The sequence below is a fragment of the Anomaloglossus baeobatrachus genome, chromosome 9 (assembly GCF_048569485.1).
Source record: "Anomaloglossus baeobatrachus isolate aAnoBae1 chromosome 9, aAnoBae1.hap1, whole genome shotgun sequence".
NCBI lineage: Eukaryota > Metazoa > Chordata > Amphibia > Anura > Aromobatidae > Anomaloglossus > Anomaloglossus baeobatrachus.
In genome coordinates, this window is record NC_134361.1 from 162628010 (window position 1) to 162648658 (window position 20649).

At 46.3% G+C, this 20649-nt stretch overlaps 7 non-coding genes and 1 pseudogene across 7 annotated transcripts; all 8 read left to right on the plus strand.

Annotated features, from left to right (window-relative positions):
* The first annotated feature begins 3727 nt into the window (after positions 1-3727).
* Positions 3728-3934, plus strand: LOC142253398 (U2 spliceosomal RNA; annotated as a pseudogene).
* A 1567-nt stretch (positions 3935-5501) lies between these two features.
* LOC142253432 (U2 spliceosomal RNA) lies at positions 5502-5693 on the plus strand. Its single transcript, XR_012726714.1, has one exon. It is a non-coding gene; the product is annotated as a U2 spliceosomal RNA (small nuclear RNA).
* A 1567-nt stretch (positions 5694-7260) lies between these two features.
* LOC142253449 (U2 spliceosomal RNA) lies at positions 7261-7454 on the plus strand. Its single transcript, XR_012726734.1, has one exon. It is a non-coding gene; the product is annotated as a U2 spliceosomal RNA (small nuclear RNA).
* A 1567-nt stretch (positions 7455-9021) lies between these two features.
* LOC142253546 (U2 spliceosomal RNA) lies at positions 9022-9218 on the plus strand. The gene has a single exon (XR_012726792.1). It is a non-coding gene; the product is annotated as a U2 spliceosomal RNA (small nuclear RNA).
* Positions 9219-11394: 2176 nt separating this feature from the next.
* On the plus strand, positions 11395-11588 carry LOC142253258 (U2 spliceosomal RNA). The gene has a single exon (XR_012726568.1). It is a non-coding gene; the product is annotated as a U2 spliceosomal RNA (small nuclear RNA).
* A 1568-nt stretch (positions 11589-13156) lies between these two features.
* On the plus strand, positions 13157-13347 carry LOC142253496 (U2 spliceosomal RNA). The gene has a single exon (XR_012726773.1). It is a non-coding gene; the product is annotated as a U2 spliceosomal RNA (small nuclear RNA).
* Positions 13348-15540: 2193 nt separating this feature from the next.
* Positions 15541-15734, plus strand: LOC142253158 (U2 spliceosomal RNA). Its single transcript, XR_012726475.1, has one exon. It is a non-coding gene; the product is annotated as a U2 spliceosomal RNA (small nuclear RNA).
* A 1567-nt stretch (positions 15735-17301) lies between these two features.
* Positions 17302-17492, plus strand: LOC142253407 (U2 spliceosomal RNA). The gene has a single exon (XR_012726692.1). It is a non-coding gene; the product is annotated as a U2 spliceosomal RNA (small nuclear RNA).
* The last annotated feature ends 3157 nt before the right edge of the window (positions 17493-20649 follow it).

The following is a 20649-nucleotide window of genomic DNA, read 5'->3' on the forward strand; positions in this document are numbered from 1 at the left end:
AGGGGTGGAGCACTGTCAGTACTGCAAGTGCAAGCCCTTTGAGTGATCGGGTCTACCCTGACATTAGCTTTTCACCTGGAGTTGATGATTTTTTTGGGGAGGTTGCAGACACTCACTGCTTTGTGTCTCCCTGCCAGCCTCCAGAAGGAGAAGGTTGAGGCGAAGATGGCCAGCTTACGGTTACCTGGTTAAACTAGTAAGAACATGGCTCCCAAAACTACATGTAATGTCCTATCCTTGAATGTGAGACAAATTAAATCCAGAGGAAGAAGAGCTACTATCCTCAAATATGTTTCTAAAATAGGTGCAGATATCTTTTGTTTGCAGGAGTGCGGACTGTTTGATGCTCCTACGGATCAAGATTGGCCTCATGGACAGCACATTTGGTCTGGTTCGTCAGTAAATAAAAATGATGGTGTGGGGATTCTGTTGGGTAACAAGGACTTTTCTTTTGATAGTTATACAGTAGTGGAGGTGGGGAGATGTATCATTGCAATTATTAACTATAGAGGGTGGCGGGTTAGGATTGTTAATGTATATTGTCCTACGAGAAAAGAAGATCGTTTAGCTCTGTTAGAGAAAGTTGGTTTATTTTTGCCAGGAAAAATGCCTACTATTTTTGTTGGGGATTTTAATTGTACGACGGAAGGTAATATGGATGTAACCGGGAAAAAGCTGTTACATATCATTTCTGGTTTTTCTTTCTCAGATGCCGCTGTTGTAAAGCTGGGCAATCCACCACCACCTACGTACAAGGCGGACAGAGGAGGTATAGAATCACGGATTGACTGTATGTTTTTTTCTAAAAATATTGAGTGTGTAAGGTTTGAACAGTGTGCGGTTCCTTTTTCGGACCACGAATGTTTGAAGGGTGTGTTCAGAGGGGATGGTGGACCTGTAAAGAGGGGTGCTGTATGGAAGTTAAATGTGAGATTGCTAGAGGATGCAAAAGTGATGAAAGAGTTTAAAGAAGAGTACCGAAGATGGGGGTACTACAAAAAAAGGTTTGCAAGTGTGTTAGAGTGGTGGGATTGGGTTAAAGGGGAGATTAAAACTTTTTTCAGGAAATGGGGCTACAAAAAAGCTACCATGTATCGTAATAAATTTAAAGATGTGAATACTCAGATTGATTGGTTACAGAAGTGTAGTAGGTCTGGGATTGATGTAAGTGATTCGTTGGTGGAGGCAAAAAATGAGTTGAAATGTCTGATTGAGAAAAAGGGTAAGGAAATTATCTATAGGACGAAAGTTGAACATTTGGATAAGAATGAGAAATGTACCAGATATTTCTTTAAAAAAATGAATGGGAAGAAAGTAGATATGGATGTGATTGTGGATGAGAATGATGTCCCTGTGACTGGTGAAAGTGTGATTGACGAGGTGAAAGCCTTTTACAGCAGACTGTATGGAGAGAAGTGGATTGATTCTGGTCTAATGACTGAAGTGTTGGCTAGCATGGAGTGTAGACTAGGCAAAGATGAGTGTGAGGATTTGTGTGATGAGGTGGTTCTGGATGAAGTGAGAAAGGTTGTGTTTAGTGCACAAAAGAATAAAACTCCTGGAAAGGATGGCTTGCCAATTGAACTATATGTGAAAGCATGGGAGTGTATGGGCACGGATCTGACGGAGATATGTAAGTATATATGGGAAACTGGTATGCTGTGTGACTCTATGAAAGAAGGGGTAGTGGTACTTATCCATAAGAAGGGGGAAAAGAGTAAATTGGGGAATTGGAGGCCTATTACGCTTCTGAATTCTGATTATAAGGTTTTCAGTAAACTATTAGCTAATCGTATGCGTGAAGTGCTTGGGAAGGTTGTAAAGGATGATCAAGTGTGTGCTGTGCCTGGAAGGAGCATCAGTGATAACTTGTTGTTGTTGAGGGATGTTATTGGTGACTGTAAGACTAGAAAGCAGAAGTGCATGTTGTTGGCTCTTGATTTTGAGAAAGCGTTTGATAGGGTGTCGCATGTTTTTATGTTTGAGGTCTTGAATAGTATGGGTTTTCCTAAGAAGTTCTTGGATGGTGTGAGATGTCTGTATGGTGGTGTGACAAGTGAATTCTTAGTGAATGGATGTTTGAGTGGGAAAGTACAGATCAAGTCAGGTGTCCGTCAGGGGTGTCCAATGTCCCCTGTTTTATTTGTCAGTGTGATTGAGCCTTTGTTATGTATGATCAGGCGTGAGAAACTGATAAGAGGGATGTTAATACCTGGTAGTGGCGGTAAGAATGTGAAGGTGCTTGGCTATATGGATGATGTAGTGATAGTGAGTGAGAGTATTGCGTCTATGACTAGAGTAAAGCTGTTGTTGGATTTCTTCTGTGGCGCGTCTGCTTTTAAAGTCAACTGGAATAAATGTTGTTTTAAGTGTTTTGGTGATAGTAGTGTTAAGATGGACGGAGTGACAAGTGTGGCTGGTCCAATCAAAGTGCTGGGTGTGTTGTTTAATGATGATCTGAGAGGTACGGAGAGTTGGGAAGAATGTGGATTGCGGATTGAGAGGAAACTGAATTTCTGGAGAATGCGTGATCTGACATTGAATGGTAAAGTTTTGATTATTAAGGCCGTGGTGCTGCCGATTCTCCTTTATATCTCTGGGGTCTTCCCATCCCCATATAAAAAGATAAAAAGAGTAGAGAAACTGATTTTTACCTTTTTTTGGGGGAGCAAAATGGAAAAATTAAAAAGAGAGCATTTATACAAGGCCTGTCATTATGGGGGTTTAAACTTTCCAAATATTGAAATCTTTCTTAGTCTTCATTATATTAAGACGGTAGTAATCCTAATGGGAAAGAACAATAAAGGGGCCTACATGGTGAGGTATATGGCGGGCTGGATGCTGTATGGCTTGTGTTGGGTAAAAAGGGATTCACGTGTGCCTGTGTCGTTCAAGTGTCCAGTCTGGTACGACATAATTGAGAGGTTTATTAGAAAAAAGGATTTGCTGGCTGTACCTATGAGTGAGTTCAGAGCAGCGAAGAGAGTGATGAAAAGGATGAGAGCGAATGAGGTAGAATGTAATATTAATGATTTGAGAGGGAATGATGTGTCAGATGCATGGAAGAAACTGAGTACACCGGGTATGTCTAATAAGCAGAGGGATGTTGTGTGGTTGGCATTGCATGATATATTACCTGTGAGAGATGTGCAGAAGAGAAGGGACCTGATTAGAACGGATGTGTGTCCACGGGAGGGATGTGGTGCCCGTAAGACCGTGAGACATGTCATGTGGGACTGTGATTACGCCTATAGTGTGTGGAAATGTGTAGGAGGCCTATGTAAGGGGCTGGCTGGTGTGAACCATATTAATTGGAGGGTGGCTAAGTTTGGCATTGGTGCGTGTGGGAGTGTTAAAGAGAGGATTTTGTGGCTTATCATGGCTTGTGTGATGGAAAGCTTATGGGATGTCAGAAATTTGGGACTTTTTAAAAGGAAGGTGGTTCCTATTAACGACTGTGTAAGATTAATTCTTTCCAGACTTTATGTTATTTACCAATGGGATAAGAGTAGAGGTGGTGGTGGATTGGACGCTGAAGGCATATGGAAGGTTTTAAAGTGGCATTATTTGGTGAAGTATCAATAAGAGGTAAATTCTCTGTTTTTCAGTATTTTCTGTTTTTTGTGATACGTTCTTTGGATATGTACTGCAATACTTTTTGGAAAATTAAAAAAAGAATATAACCATTGTGATGAGTTTGGATAAACAGCAAAGTTGTAAACTTGATATTGTTGTTTTTAACTAACCTGAATGGTTTTAAAAAAAAAAAAAAAAAAAAAAATCTGTTCTTATCAGTTTAATATCTGATACGTCCCCTATCTGGGGACCATATATTAAATGGATTTTTAGAACAGGGAGATGGAAAAAGAGCTTGCTCTGTCCACTCCACGCATTGACCTGGTATTGCAGTACCTCCAGGACCGGTGCACCCCTTCTTAACCCAGTTTCCAAAAGCAGAACTCAATTCACCTGATTCATATTAGCCCGATTAGTGAATTGAAAGAAAGCATACAACTTCATATGCACCTCAATTTGGCCCATTCACTTTTCACACTTCCTCCTTTTTTTTATCTTTCACACTTTTTACTTGCTTTATTCATCCAAATAGCAAACTCATCACCACTCAACCTGACCAACTCGGCTATGTCCCGTGCAGTATCTTGTTCTCCGTCTTATCTAGATCATTTGCAATTGAATGGAATAGATCCCTTTTGGACAAAGTGGATTCAGCTTCTGCTGCAGTGACCACAGGTGTGAGAAGATCTAGAATTGGCATCTGGTGCGATCTCTCTGCTTCCACTCCAAATAAAGTTACCTGTTTATTCCTATCATGCATTGGTTTTTGGTGTTTTCTTTGAGCAATGATGATGTCTTTAGTGATCTGTTGGCTCCCCCTCCTGGAGGAAGAGTTTGCTTGCTCTTGGACAGTCTAAAAGAGAGGTCATGATAGACATTTAGCTTCTGAACCCAATTGGGGACAGTCATGGGTGATGAATGTTTGCAACCTGCTGCGAAGCCTGATACCGCAATATAAGGAACGTCAAATACTAAGAATGGGGCGGCCTATGAAAGAATTACTACTTTCATTAAGTATACTTAAACGGCTAATTGGGAATAGACAAACTGTAAAAAGCCCTCTGAGAAAGCCCCCCTCTAACCTTTGTTAGTAAGCTTTTCTGTAGTCTGCCTGTTGATGTATTTTCCGTTTGAACTGTGCACAACATGAAGAGACGGAACACTGGCGGCTTGTCACAATGCCCCCGCTGACATCACAATAGCGCTGCTGCCTAGAAAACAAGCTGCACAGCACAACTTGTTCTTTGGGTGGGAGGGTGGGCTAGTGGCAGGAGGGGGCAAGCCGTTTTTTTTCCGGGTGGTAGGGGGATGACAAGAGAAGGGATGCGGGTGGTGAGAAGGGTACAGAGGGCAGGGTTTGGGGGCTGGGAAGGAAAGGGAAAAGATTAGGGTTTGGGGATGATGAAAGGGCTTTCTACGGGTAAGGATGGCAAAGGGTGGCAGTGACGGGAAGTCAGGCGACCTGTCCTGTCCTGTCTGTCCTTTTTGTATCATGAATTGGAAAGACTGCAAGGGGGAGGGGAGTTGCTTGTGCCCAAAAGGAGGAGTTATTCAGATTCATTGCAGTGGGCGGCGGCTGCAAAACGCACCATTCTTCTTGTTTTTGCTCTGCAAAGCAGCCTTTTCAAGGGTTGGCTTGGGTGACAAAATGTCTTCTGTAGGCGTGGGTTTGTCTCCCCTCACTCTCTCTCCCTAAGATGTGTCCGGCATAGGCCAGGGTGCCACTCGAGGCCCAAACCAATTCTGGTTATCGCTTCTCGGCCTTTTGGCTAAGATCAAGTGTAGTTTAGGAGGGTACTACCTTGGTTGGTGCTGAAAGGTGCCAGGGTATTGCACAACTGCTGGCCTTGGGGGAGTGTGCATCGTAGGATGTCATAGCCCTCTTGTGACGGACGGTTACCTGGGCAACGAGAGGCGGTCACTTTATTATTTTCAAACTCATCCTTCAAAAAAAAAAAAAAAAATCTGTTCTTATCAGTTTAATATCTGATACGTCCCCTATCTGGGGACCATATATTAAATGGATTTTTAGAACAGGGAGATGGAAAAAGAGCTTGCTCTGTCCACTCCACGCATTGACCTGGTATTGCAGTACCTCCAGGACCGGTGCACCCCTTCTTAACCCAGTTTCCAAAAGCAGAACTCAATTCACCTGATTCATATTAGCCCGATTAGTGAATTGAAAGAAAGCATACAACTTCATATGCACCTCAATTTGGCCCATTCACTTTTCACACTTCCTCCTTTTTTTTATCTTTCACACTTTTTACTTGCTTTATTCATCCAAATAGCAAACTCATCACCACTCAACCTGACCAACTCGGCTATGTCCCGTGCAGTATCTTGTTCTCCGTCTTATCTAGATCATTTGCAATTGAATGGAATAGATCCCTTTTGGACAAAGTGGATTCAGCTTCTGCTGCAGTGACCACAGGTGTGAGAAGATCTAGAATTGGCATCTGGTGCGATCTCTCTGCTTCCACTCCAAATAAAGTTACCTGTTTATTCCTATCATGCATTGGTTTTTGGTGTTTTCTTTGAGCAATGATGATGTCTTTAGTGATCTGTTGGCTCCCCCTCCTGGAGGAAGAGTTTGCTTGCTCTTGGACAGTCTAAAAGAGAGGTCATGATAGACATTTAGCTTCTGAACCCAATTGGGGACAGTCATGGGTGATGAATGTTTGCAACCTGCTGCGAAGCCTGATACCGCAATATAAGGAACGTCAAATACTAAGAATGGGGCGGCCTATGAAAGAATTACTACTTTCATTAAGTATACTTAAACGGCTAATTGGGAATAGACAAACTGTAAAAAGCCCTCTGAGAAAGCCCCCCTCTAACCTTTGTTAGTAAGCTTTTCTGTAGTCTGCCTGTTGATGTATTTTCCGTTTGAACTGTGCACAACATGAAGAGACGGAACACTGGCGGCTTGTCACAATGCCCCCGCTGACATCACAATAGCGCTGCTGCCTAGAAAACAAGCTGCACAGCACAACTTGTTCTTTGGGTGGGAGGGTGGGCTAGTGGCAGGAGGGGGCAAGCCGTTTTTTTTCCGGGTGGTAGGGGGATGACAGGAGAAGGGATGCGGGTGGTGAGAAGGGTACAGAGGGCAGGGTTTGGGGGCTGGGAAGGAAAGGGAAAAGATTAGGGTTTGGGGATGATGAAAGGGCTTTCTACGGGTAAGGATGGCAAAGGGTGGCAGTGACGGGAAGTCAGGCGACCTGTCCTGTCCTGTCTGTCCTTTTTGTATCATGAATTGGAAAGACTGCAAGGGGGAGGGGAGTTGCTTGTGCCCAAAAGGAGGAGTTATTCAGATTCATTGCAGTGGGCGGCGGCTGCAAAACGCACCATTCTTCTTGTTTTTGCTCTGCAAAGCAGCCTTTTCAAGGGTTGGCTTGGGTGACAAAATGTCTTCTGTAGGCGTGGGTTTGTCTCCCCTCGCTCTCTCTCCCTAAGATGTGTCCGGCATAGGCCAGGGTGCCACTCGAGGCCCAAACCAATTCTGGTTATCGCTTCTCGGCCTTTTGGCTAAGATCAAGTGTAGTTTGGGAGGGTACTACCTTGGTTGGTGCTGAAAGGTGCCAGGGTATTGCACAACTGCTGGCCTTGGGGGAGTGTGCATCGTAGGATGTCATAGCCCTCTTGTGACGGACAGTTACCTGGGCAACGAGAGGCGGTCACTTTATTATTTTCAAACTCATCCTTCAAAAAAAAAAAAAAAAAAATCTGTTCTTATCAGTTTAATATCTGATACGTCCCCTATCTGGGGACCATATATTAAATGGATTTTTAGAACAGGGAGATGGAAAAAGAGCTTGCTCTGTCCACTCCACGCATTGACCTGGTATTGCAGTACCTCCAGGACCGGTGCACCCCTTCTTAACCCAGTTTCCAAAAGCAGAACTCAATTCACCTGATTCATATTAGCCCGATTAGTGAATTGAAAGAAAGCATACAACTTCATATGCACCTCAATTTGGCCCATTCACTTTTCACACTTCCTCCTTTTTTTTATCTTTCACACTTTTTACTTGCTTTATTCATCCAAATAGCAAACTCATCACCACTCAACCTGACCAACTCGGATATGTCCTGTGCAGTATCTTGTTCTCCGTCTTATCTAGATCATTTGCAATTGAATGGAATAGATCCCTTTTGGACAAAGTGGATTCAGCTTCTGCTGCAGTGACCACAGGTGTGAGAAGATCTAGAATTGGCATCTGGTGCGATCTCTCTGCTTCAACTCCAAATAAAGTTACCTGTTTATTCCTATCATGCATTGGTTTTTGGTGTTTTCTTTGAGCAATGATGATGTCTTTAGTGATCTGTTGGCTCCCCCTCCTGGAGGAAGAGTTTGCTTGCTCTTGGACAGTCTAAAAGAGAGGTCATGATAGACATTTAGCTTCTGAACCCAATTGGGGACAGTCATGGGTGATGAATGTTTGCAACCAGCTGCGAAGCCTGATACCGCAATATAAGGAACGTCAAATACTAAGAATGGGGCGGCCTATGAAAGAATTACTACTTTCATTAAGTATACTTAAACGGCTAATTGGGAATAGACAAACTGTAAAAAGCCCTCTGAGAAAGCCCCCCTCTAACCTTTGTTAGTAAGCTTTTCTGTAGTCTGCCTGTTGATGTATTTTCCGTTTGAACTGTGCACAACATGAAGAGACGGAACACTGGCGGCTTGTCACAATGCCCCCGCTGACATCACAATAGCGCTGCTGCCTAGAAAACAAGCTGCACAGCACAACTTGTTCTTTGGGTGGGAGGGTGGGCTAGTGGCAGGAGAGGGCAAGCCGTTTTTTTTCCGGGTGGTAGGGGGATGACAGGAGAAGGGATGCGGGTGGAGAGAAGGGTACAGAGGGCAGGGTTTGGGGGCTGGGAAGGAAAGGGAAAAGATTAGGGTTTGGGGATGATGAAAGGGCTTTCTACGGGTAAGGATGGCAAAGGGTGGCAGTGACGGGAAGTCAGGCGACCTGTCCTGTCCTGTCTGTCCTTTTTGTATCATGAATTAGAAAGACTGCAAGGGGGAGGGGAGTTGCTTGTGCCCAAAAGGAGGAGTTATTCAGATTCATTGCAGTGGGCGGCGGCTGCAAAACGCACCATTCTTCTTGTTTTTGCTCTGCAAAGCAGCCTTTTCAAGGGTTGGCTTGGGTGACAAAATGTCTTCTGTAGGCGTGGGTTTGTCTCCCCTCGCTCTCTCTCCCTAAGATGTGTCCGGCATAGGCCAGGGTGCCACTCGAGGCCCAAACCAATTCTGGTTATCGCTTCTCGGCCTTTTGGCTAAGATCAAGTGTAGTTTGGGAGGGTACTACCTTGGTTGGTGCTGAAAGGTGCCAGGGTATTGCACAACTGCTGGCCTTGGGGGAGTGTGCATCGTAGGATGTCATAGCCCTCTTGTGATGGACGGTTACCTGGGCAACGAGAGGCGGTCACTTTATTATTTTCAAACTCATCCTTCAAAAAAAAAAAAAAAAAAAAAATTTGTTCTTATCAGTTTAATATCTGATACGTCCCCTATCTGGGGACCATATATTAAATGGATTTTTAGAACAGGGAGATGGAAAAAGAGCTTGCTCTGTCCACTCCACGCATTGACCTGTTATTGCAGTACCTCCAGGACCAGTGCACCCCTTCTTAACCCAGTTTCCAAAAGCAGAACTCAATTCACCTGATTCCTATTAGCCCGATTAGTGAATTGAAAGAAAGCATACAACTTCATATGCACCTCAATTTGGCCCATTCACTTTTCACACTTCCTCCTTTTTTTTATCTTTCACACTTTTTACTTGCTTTATTCATCCAAATAGCAAACTCATCACCACTCAACCTGACCAACTCGGCTATGTCTCGTGCAGTATCTTGTTCTCCGTCTTATCTAGATCATTTGCAATTGAATGGAATAGATCCCTTTTGGACAAAGTGGATTCAGCTTCTGCTGCAGTGACCACAGGTGTGAGAAGATCTAGAATTGGCATCTGGTGCGATCTCTCTGCTTCCACTCCAAATAAAGTTACCTGTTTATTCCTATCATGCATTGGTTTTTGGTGTTTTCTTTGAGCAATGATGATGTCTTTAGTGATCTGTTGGCTCCCCCTCCTGGAGGAAGAGTTTGCTTGCTCTTGGACAGTCTAAAAGAGAGGTCATGATAGACATTTAGCTTCTGAACCCAATTGGGGACAGTCATGGGTGATGAATGTTTGCAACCTGCTGCGAAGCCTGATACCGCAATATAAGGAACGTCAAATACTAAGAATGGGGCGGCCTATGAAAGAATTACTACTTTCATTAAGTATACTTAAACGGCTAATTGGGAATAGACAAACTGTAAAAAGCCCTCTGAGAAAGCCCCCCTCTAACCTTTGTTAGTAAGCTTTTCTGTAGTCTGCCTGTTGATGTATTTTCCGTTTGAACTGTGCACAACATGAAGAGATGGAACACTGGCGGCTTGTCACAATGCCCCCGCTGACATCACAATAGCGCTGCTGCCTAGAAAACAAGCTGCACAGCACAACGTTGGGTGGGAGGGTGGGCTAGTGGCAGGAGGGGGCAAGCCGTTTTTTTTCCGGGTGGTAGGGGGATGACAGGAGAAGGGATGCGGGTGGTGAGAAGGGTACAGAGGGCAGGGTTTGGGGGCTGGGAAGGAAAGGGAAAAGATTAGAGTTTGGGGATGATGAAAGGGCTTTCTACGGGTAAGGATGGCAAAGGTTGTATCATGAATTGGAAAGACTGCAAGGGGGAGGGGAGTTGCTTGTGCCCAAAAGGAGGAGTTATTCAGATTCATTGCAGTGGGTGGCGGCTGCAAAACGCACCATTCTTCTTGTTTTTGCTCTGCAAAGCAGCCTTTTCAAGGGTTGGCTTGGGTGACAAAATGTCTTCTGTAGGCGTGGGTTTGTCTCCCCTCGCTCTCTCTCCCTAAGATGTGTCCGGCATAGGCCAGGGTGCCACTCGAGGCCCAAACCAATTCTGGTTATCGCTTCTCAGCGTTTTGGCTAAGATCAAGTGTAGTATCATTCGAAAAGGTGGTTTAAGGCTCCGGCCACCTTAGTACAATGATGCAATGCACACTGGAAGGTTGCGCTTGTTAGTACTTTGGGAGGATAGTATATCCATCTAGAGGAAACCATGGCCCTACCAGGATCGAGGCTATTAGACTGAGTAAGTGTGGGGGTTATGGTGCAATGTGCCCCAGGAATGGACACCCTGGAGGGAGTCTGAACTTGCTAGGTTGGGACCCTGGTAAGCCTCAGACTCTGTCGCACGCCGCGCCTTGCCTATTCATACTTTCCAAGCATATTGCCCTATCCCGGCCTTCTGGCTAAGAAGGGAAATTTTTATAATCCCGGTCGGAGGTCCGGTCAGCTTTGGGCTGAGAAACCAACACCCGGTTGGAGGTCCGGGTCAGCTTTGGCTGAGAAACCAACACCCGGTTGGAGGTCCGGTTAGCCTTGGGCTGAGAAACCAACACCCGGTTGGAGGTCCGGTCAGCCTTGGGCTGAGAAACCAACACCCCGGTTGGAGGTCCGGTCAGCCTTGGGCTGAGAAACCAACACCGGTTGACGGTCCGGGCAGTCTCGGCTGCGAAACCAACGACTAGTAGCTCCCTACTCCACTTGGGTAAGATGCCTCGGTGGACGCTGGGAGCAACAACAAGGCTCAACCAGGCTTCGGCTTGGGGGAGCACCGAAGATCCCTGACCCTCGCTGTGGCCTTCTGGCTCGGAGGGACGGGGTTGATTTTTGGGGATCCTCTTCTCACGGAGGGGTCCACACGAATCCTAGCCTTTGCACTGTTTTTGGTGTGACTTCGGTCATGCATTTTTGCGGTGCTTTGGAAAGCTTCATTAAATCAAATCTGTTCTTATCAGTTTAATATCTGATACGTCCCCTATCTGGGGACCATATATTAAATGGATTTTTAGAACAGGGAGATGGAAAAAGAGCTTGCTCTGTCCACTCCACGCATTGACCTGGTATTGCAGTACCTCCAGGACCGGTGCACCCCTTCTTAACCCAGTTTCCAAAAGCAGAACTCAATTCACCTGATTCATATTAGCCCGATTAGTGAATTGAAAGAAAGCATACAACTTCATATGCACCTCAATTTGGCCCATTCACTTTTCACACTTCCTCCTTTTTTTTATCTTTCACACTTTTTACTTGCTTTATTCATCCAAATAGCAAACTCATCACCACTCAACCTGACCAACTCGGCTATGACCCGTGCAGTATCTTGTTCTCCGTCTTATCTAGATCATTTGCAATTGAATGGAATAGATCCCTTTTGGACAAAGTGGATTCAGCTTCTGCTGCAGTGACCACAGGTGTGAGAAGATCTAGAATTGGCATCTTATGCGATCTCTCTGCTTCCACTCCAAATAAAGTTACCTGTTTATTCCTATCATGCATTGGTTTTTGGTGTTTTCTTTGAGCAATGATGATGTCTTTAGTGATCTGTTGGCTCCCCCTCCTGGAGGAAGAGTTTGCTTGCTCTTGGACAGTCTAAAAGAGAGGTCATGATAGACATTTAGCTTCTGAACCCAATTGGGGACAGTCATGGGTGATGAATGTTTGCAACCTGCTGCGAAGCCTGATACCGCAATATAAGGAACGTCAAATACTAAGAATGGGGCGGCCTATGAAAGAATTACTACTTTCATTAAGTATACTTAAACGGCTAATTGGCAATAGACAAACTGTAAAAAGCCCTCTGAGAAAGCCCCCCTCTAACCTTTGTTAGTAAGCTTTTCTGTAGTCTGCCTGTTGATGTATTTTCCGTTTGAACTGTGCACAACATGAAGAGACGGAACACTGGCGGCTTGTCACAATGCCCCCGCTGACATCACAATAGCGCTGCTGCCTAGAAAACAAGCTGCACAGCACAACTTGTTCTTTGGGTGGGAGGGTGGGCTAGTGGCAGGAGGGGGCAAGCTGTTTTTTTTTCCGGGTGGTAGGGGGATGACAGGAGAAGGGATGCGGGTGGTGAGAAGGGTACAGAGGGCAGGGTTTGGGGGCTGGGAAGGAAAGGGAAAAGATTAGGGTTTGGGGATGATGAAAGGGCTTTCTACGGGTAAGGATGGCAAAGGGTGGCAGTGACGGGAAGTCAGGCGACCTGTCCTGTCCTGTCTGTCCTTTTTGTATCATGAATTGGAAAGACTGCAAGGGGGAGGGGAGTTGCTTGTGCCCAAAAGGAGGAGTTATTCAGATTCATTGCAGTGGGCGGCGGCTGCAAAACGCACCATTCTTCTTGTTTTTGCTCTGCAAAGCAGCCTTTTCAAGGGTTGGCTTGGGTGACAAAATGTCTTCTGTAGGCGTGGGTTTGTCTCCCCTCGCTCTCTCTCACTAAGATGTGTCCGGCATAGGCCAGGGTGCCACTCGAGGCCCAAACCAATTCTGGTTATCGCTTCTCGGCCTTTTGGCTAAGATGAAGTGTAGTTTGGGAGGGTACTACCTTGGTTGGTGCTGAAAGGTGCCAGGGTATTGCACAACTGCTGGCCTTGGGGGAGTGTGCATCGTAGGATGTCATAGCCCTCTTGTGACGGACAGTTACCTGGGCAACGAGAGGCGGTCACTTTATTATTTTCAAACTCATCCTTCAAAAAAAAAAAAAAAATCTGTTCTTATCAGTTTAATATCTGATACGTCCCCTATCTGGGGACCATATATTAAATGGATTTTTAGAACAGGGAGATGGAAAAAGAGCTTGCTCTGTCCACTCCACGCATTGACCTGGTATTGCAGTAACTCCAGGACCGGTGCACCCCTTCTTAACCCAGTTTCCAAAAGCAGAACTCAATTCACCTGATTCATATTAGCCCGATTAGTGAATTGAAAGAAAGCATACAACTTCATATGCACCTCAATTTGGCCCATTCACTTTTCACACTTCCTCCTTTTTTTTATCTTTCACACTTTTTACTTGCTTTATTCATCCAAATAGCAAACTCATCACCACTCAACCTGACCAACTCGGCTATGTCCCGTGCAGTATCTTGTTCTCCGTCTTATCTAGATCATTTGCAATTGAATGGAATAGATCCCTTTTGGACAAAGTGGATTCAGCTTCTGCTGCAGTGACCACAGGTGTGAGAAGATCTAGAATTGGCATCTGGTGCGATCTCTCTGCTTCCACTCCAAATAAAGTTACCTGTTTATTCCTATCATGCATTGGTTTTTGGTGTTTTCTTTGAGCAATGATGATGTCTTTAGTGATCTGTTGGCTCCCCCTCCTGGAGGAAGAGTTTGCTTGCTCTTGGACAGTCTAAAAGAGAGGTCATGATAGACATTTAGCTTCTGAACCCAATTGGGGACAGTCATGGGTGATGAATGTTTGCAACCTGCTGCGAAGCCTGATACCGCAATATAAGGAACGTCAAATACTAAGAATGGGGCGGCCTATGAAAGAATTACTACTTTCATTAAGTATACTTAAACGGCTAATTGGGAATAGACAAACTGTAAAAAGCCCTCTGAGAAAGCCCCCCTCTAACCTTTGTTAGTAAGCTTTTCTGTAGTCTGCCTGTTGATGTATTTTCCGTTTGAACTGTGCACAACATGAAGAGACGGAACACTGGCGGCTTGTCACAATGCCCCCGCTGACATCACAATAGCGCTGCTGCCTAGAAAACAAGCTGCACAGCACAACTTGTTCTTTGGGTGGGAGGGTGGGCTAGTGGCAGGAGGGGGCAAGCCGTTTTTTTTCCGGGTGGTAGGGGGATGACAGGAGAAGGGATGCGGGTGGTGAGAAGGGTACAGAGGGCAGGGTTTGGGGGCTGGGAAGGAAAGGGAAAAGATTAGGGTTTGGGGATGATGAAAGGGCTTTCTACGGGTAAGGATGGCAAAGGGTGGCAGTGACGGGAAGTCAGGCGACCTGTCCTGTCCTGTCTGTCCTTTTTGTATCATGAATTGGAAAGACTGCAAGGGGGAGGGGAGTTGCTTGTGCCCAAAAGGAGGAGTTATTCAGATTCATTGCAGTGGGCGGCGGCTGCAAAACGCACCATTCTTCTTGTTTTTGCTCTGCAAAGCAGCCTTTTCAAGGGTTGGCTTGGGTGACAAAATGTCTTCTGTAGGCGTGGGTTTGTCTCCCCTCGCTCTCTCTCCCTAAGATGTGTCCGGCATAGGCCAGGGTGCCACTCGAGGCCCAAACCAATTCTAGTTATCGCTTCTCGGCCTTTTGGCTAAGATCAAGTGTAGTGTTGTTCGAAGAGGTGGTTTAAGCTCCAGGCCACCTTAGTACAATGATACAATGCACACTGGAAGGTTGCGCTTGCTAGTACTCTGGGTGGATAGTATATTCATCTAGTGGAAAACATGGCCCTACCAGGATCGAGGCTATTAGACTGACTAAGGATGGGGGGCTATGGTACAACGTGCCCCAGGACTGACGACCCTGGAGTGAGTCTGAGCTTGCTGGCTTGGGACCCCGGCAAGCCTTGGGCTCTGTAGCACACCGTACCTTGCCTTTTCATACTTTTTGAGCATATTACCCCATCCCGGCCTTCTGGCTAGGAAGGGAAATTTTTATAATCCCGGTCGGAGGTCTGGTCAGCTTTGGGCTGAGAAACTAACACCCGGTTGGAGGTCCGGGTCAGCTTCGGCTGAGAAACCAACACCCGGTTGGAGGTCTGGGTCAGCTTCGGCTGAGAAACCAACACCCGGTTGGAGGTCCGGTTAGCCTTGGGCTGAGAAACCAACACCGGTTGACGGTCCGGGCAGTTTCGGCTGCGAAACCAACAACTAGTAGCTCTCTACTCCACTTGGGTAAGATGCCTGGGTGGACGCTGGGAGCAACGACAAGGCTCAACCAGGCTTCGGCTTGGGGGAGCACCGAAGATCCCTGACCCTTGCTGTGGCCTTCTGGCTCGGAGGGACGGGGTTGATTTTTGGGGACCCTCTCCTCACGGTGGGGTCCACACGAATCCTAGCCTTTGCACTGTTTTTGGTGTGACTTCGGTCATGCATTTTTTGTGGTGCTTTGGAAAGCTTCATTAAATCAAAAAATCTGTTCTTATCAGTTTAATATCTGATACGTCCCCTATCTGGGGACCATATATTAAATGGATTTTTAGAACAGGGAGATGGAAAAAGAGCTTGCTCTGTCCACTCCACGCATTGACCTGGTATTGCAGTACCTCCAGGACCGGTGCACCCCTTCTTAACCCAGTTTCCAAAAGCAGAACTCAATTCACCTGATTCATATTAGCCCGATTAGTGAATTGAAAGAAAGCATACAACTTCATATGCACCTCAATTTGGCCCATTCACTTTTCACACTTCCTCCTTTTTTTTATCTTTCACACTTTTTACTTGCTTTATTCATCCAAATAGCAAACTCATCACCACTCAACCTGACCAACTCGGCTATGTCCCGTGCAGTATCTTGTTCTCCGTCTTATCTAGATCATTTGCAATTGAATGGAATAGATCCCTTTTGGACAAAGTGGATTCAGCTTCTGCTGCAGTGACCACAGGTGTGAGAAGATCTAGAATTGGCATCTGGTGCGATCTCTCTGCTTCCACTCCAAAAAAAGTTACCTGTTTATTCCTATCATGCATTGGTTTTTGGTGTTTTCTTTGAGCAATGATGATGTCTTTAGTGATCTGTTGGCTCCCCCTCCTGGAGGAAGAGTTTGCTTGCTCTTGGACAGTCTAAAAGAGAGGTCATGATAGACATTTAGCTTCTGAACCCAATTGGGGACAGTCATGGGTGATGAATGTTTGCAACCTGCTGCGAAGCCTGATACCGCAATATAAGGAACGTCAAATACTAAGAATGGGGCGGCCTATGAAAGAATTACTACTTTCATTAAGTATACTTAAACGGCTAATTGGGAATAGACAAACTGTAAAAAGCCCTCTGAGAAAGCCCCCCTCTAACCTTTGTTAGTAAGCTTTTCTGTAGTCTGCCTGTTGATGTATTTTCCGTTTGAACTGTGCACAACATGAAGAGACGGAACACTGGCGGCTTGTCACAATGCCCCCGCTGACATCACAATAGCGCTGCTGCCTAGAAAACAAGCTGCACAGCACAACTTGTTCTTTGGGTGGGAGGGTGGGCTAGTGGCAGGAGGGGGCAAGCCGTTTTTTTTCCGGGTGGTAGGGGGATGACAGGAGAAGGGATGCGGGTGGTGAGAAGGGTACAGAGGGCAGGGTTTGGGGGCTGGGAAGGAAAGGGAAAAGATTAGGGTTTGGGGATGATGAAAGGGCTTTCTACGGGTAAGGATGGCAAAGGGTGGCAGTGACGGGAAGTCAGGCGACCTGTCCTGTCCTGTCTGTCCTTTTTGTATCATGAATTGGAAAGACTGCAAGGGGGAGGGGAGTTGCTTGTGCCCAAAAGGAGGAGTTATTCAGATTCATTGCAGTGGGCGGTGGCTGCAAAACGCACCATTCTTCTTGTTTTTGCTCTGCAAAGCAGCCTTTTCAAGGGTTGGCTTGGGTGACAAAATGTCTTCTGTAGGCGTGGGTTTGTCTCCCCTCGCTCTCTCTCCCTAAGATGTGTCCGGCATAGGCCAGGGTGCCACTCGAGGCCCAAACCAATTCTGGTTATCGCTTCTCGGCCTTTTGGCTAAGATCAAGTGTAGTTTGGGAGGGTACTACCTTGGTTGGTGCTGAAAGGTGCCAGAATATTGCACAACTGCAGGCCTTGGGGGAGTGTGCATCGTAGGATGTCATAGCTCTCTTGTGCCGGACAGTTACATGGGCAACGAGAGGCGGTCACTTTATTATTTTCAAACTCATCCTTCAAAAAAAAAAAAAAAATCTGTTCTTATCAGTTTAATATCTGATACGTCCCCTATCTGGGGACCATATATTAAATGGATTTTTAGAACAGGGAGATGGAAAAAGAGCTTGCTCTGTCCACTCCACGCATTGACCTGGTATTGCAGTACCTCCAGGAACGGTGCACCCCTTCTTAACCCAGTTTCCAAAAGCAGAACTCAATTCACCTGATTCATATTAGCCCGATTAGTGAATTGAAAGAAAGCATACAACTTCATATGCACCTCAATTTGGCCCATTCACTTTTCACACTTCCTCCTTTTTTTTATCTTTCACACTTTTTACTTGCTTTATTCATCCAAATAGCAAACTCATCACCACTCAACCTGACCAACTCGGCTATGTCCCGTGCAGTATCTTGTTCTCCGTCTTATCTAGATCATTTGCAATTGAATGGAATAGATCCCTTTTGGACAAAGTGGATTCAGCTTCTGCTGCAGTGACCACAGGTGTGAGAAGATCTAGAATTGGCATCTGGTGCGATCTCTCTGCTTCCACTCCAAATAAAGTTACCTGTTTATTCCTATCATGCATTGGTTTTTGGTGTTTTCTTTGAGCAATGATGATGTCTTTAGTGATCTGTTGGCTCCCCCTCCTGGAGGAAGAGTTTGCTTGCTCTTGGACAGTCTAAAAGAGAGGTCATGATAGACATTTAGCTTCTGAACCCAATTGGGGACAGTCATGGGTGATGAATGTTTGCAACCTGCTGCGAAGCCTGATACCGCAATATAAGGAACGTCAAATACTAAGAATGGGGCGGCCTATGAAAGAATTACTACTTTCATTAAGTATACTTAAACGGCTAATTGGGAATAGACAAACTGTAAAAAGCCCTCTGAGAAAGCCCCCCTCTAACCTTTGTTAGTAAGCTTTTCTGTAGTCTGCCTGTTGATGTATTTTCCGTTTGAACTGTGCACAACATGAAGAGACGGAACACTGGCGGCTTGTCACAATGCCCCCGCTGACATCACAATAGCGCTGCTGCCTAGAAAACAAGCTGCACAGCACAACTTGTTCTTTGGGTGGGAGGGTGGGCTAGTGGCAGGAGGGGGCAAGCCGTTTTTTTTCCGGGTGGTAGGGGGATGACAGGAGAAGGGATGCGGGTGGTGAGAAGGGTACAGAGGGCAGGGTTTGGGGGCTGGGAAGGAAAGGGAAAAGATTAGGGTTTGGGGATGATGAAAGGGCTTTCTACGGGTAAGGATGGCAAAGGGTGGCAGTGACGGGAAGTCAGGCGACCTGTCCTGTCCTGTCTGTCCTTTTTGTATCATGAATTGGAAAGTGTTACGGGGGGCTGTCTGATAATAACCGAAAGGAGTATCAGACAGTCAGGGTCCACCGTGCAAAGACTTTGCTGCAGACTATGGCAGAGTGCAATACCTCTGTTAACTCACAGAAGGATATAATAAGTAAGTAAATATAATAAGTAAGTAAAGCAATTCCTCCCTTACTTGGAGGGTGTGTGGAATGATCTCTGTTAATAATCACAGAGACAAAGGCAATGTGTGCGAAATGGCACCTACCTAGGTCCGCTCTTCTAGTGGTGCAAAAGAGACGAACAGCAGCGTAAGCCGCACAAAGCTCCTACCTGCGTTCGCTCCACTAGTGTGCGAGGACACGAACCACTAGATATGGCACCTGCCTAGGTCCGCTCTTCTAGTGGTGCAAAAGAGACGAACAGCAGCGTAAGCCGCACAAAGCTCCTACCTCTGTTCGCTCCCCTAGTGTGCGAGGATACGAACAACTGCCAGACGCAGTATAAGGAACGTTACCCTAGCGGCAACGTCCACCTATGAGTAGAATCACAAGGCCCAGCCAGACCATGTGCCTCAGGCACCTGCCTATGTCCGCTCCCCTAAGAGGTAAGGATACGGACAGCAGCCGAAGCTGTAAGGTATAAGAACGCTACCCTGCCGGTAGCGCTCACCTAGCATAGACAGAGGAATGCCTAGAGGAACGCGCACAGAGCGTCTACTCATATGCATGAACCAAGAGGACTGAGCACCATGCGGCGTGTGTCAGGGTCTTATATAGACTCTGTGCCTCATCCAAGATGGAGGACACCAGAGCCAATCCGCTGCCAGAACGACAGGAGTGACGTCATGCTGGCCTATCACCGAGCAAGACGTCACAAGCACATGACCAGCGACCAATCGGCATAGAAGGTGTCAGAGACATGTGACCTCGTGTCAGCGATGATGTCACCCGCACATGTGCAATGGCTCCAAGATTGGACTTAGTCTCCGGCGCTCGCACATGTGCAGTAGCAAGAAATCTGGACTTAGTCTCCAGCGCTCGCACATGTGCAGTAGCAAGAAATCTGGACTTAGTCTCCAGCGCTCGCACATGTGCAGTAGCAAGAAATCTGGACTTAGTCTCCAGCGCTCGCACATGTGCAGTAGCAAGAAATCTGGACATAGTCTCCAGTGCTCGCAGCAACCGTAACAGTACCTCCCCCTCAAGGGCCCCCCTCCCGGCGACGCAGGTAATCGGCAACTAAGTCGGGAGCATGGACAGCCTCCTCAGGCTCCCAAGAGCGATGTTCCGGGCCATAGCCCTCCCAATCTATCAAGAAGAACCTGCGCCCTCTAACCATCTTAGAACCAACTATGGCTCGGACCTCATAGCTAGAGCGAGAGGAATCAGAGGCAGGAGAGTGCACTTCACGAGCGTGAGGTAAAATAGCCGGCTTTAGCAGTGAGACATGAAATTTGTCATGAATCCTAAGATGGACAGGTAACTTCAATTGATAGACTACAGGATTTACCTGTCGAAGAACCTCATAAGGACCCAGGAAGCGAGGAGCAAATTTGACAGAGCTCACTCTAAGTCTCACGTGTTTTGCAGAGAGCCACACAAAGTCCCCTGGAGAAAAGACAGGAGCCGGGCGACGAAACCGATCGGACACCGTCTTCATACGGTCCTTAGCTGCTTGGATCGACTCTTGAGTCCGATCCCAAACCTCTCTGGCATTAGTTGCCCAGTCGGCCACAAGAGGAGGAGGTGCAGCAGCGGGAAACGGTACCGGTACCCTAGGGTGTTGCCCATTATTGAGTACGAACGGTGTCTGCCCAGTGGCCTCAGCCAGCGAATTGTTAAGGGCAAATTCTGCCCAGGGTAGGAGGGAGGACCAGTTATCGTGGTTCTCAGCAACAAAGTGTCGAAGGTATATAATCATAGATTGATTGGTACGTTCAACCAAACCATTAGTCTCCGGATGGTATGCCGAAGAGAGATTCAACTCAATTTGCAGAAGGCTACAAAGATCTCGCCAGAAACGGGAAGTAAATTG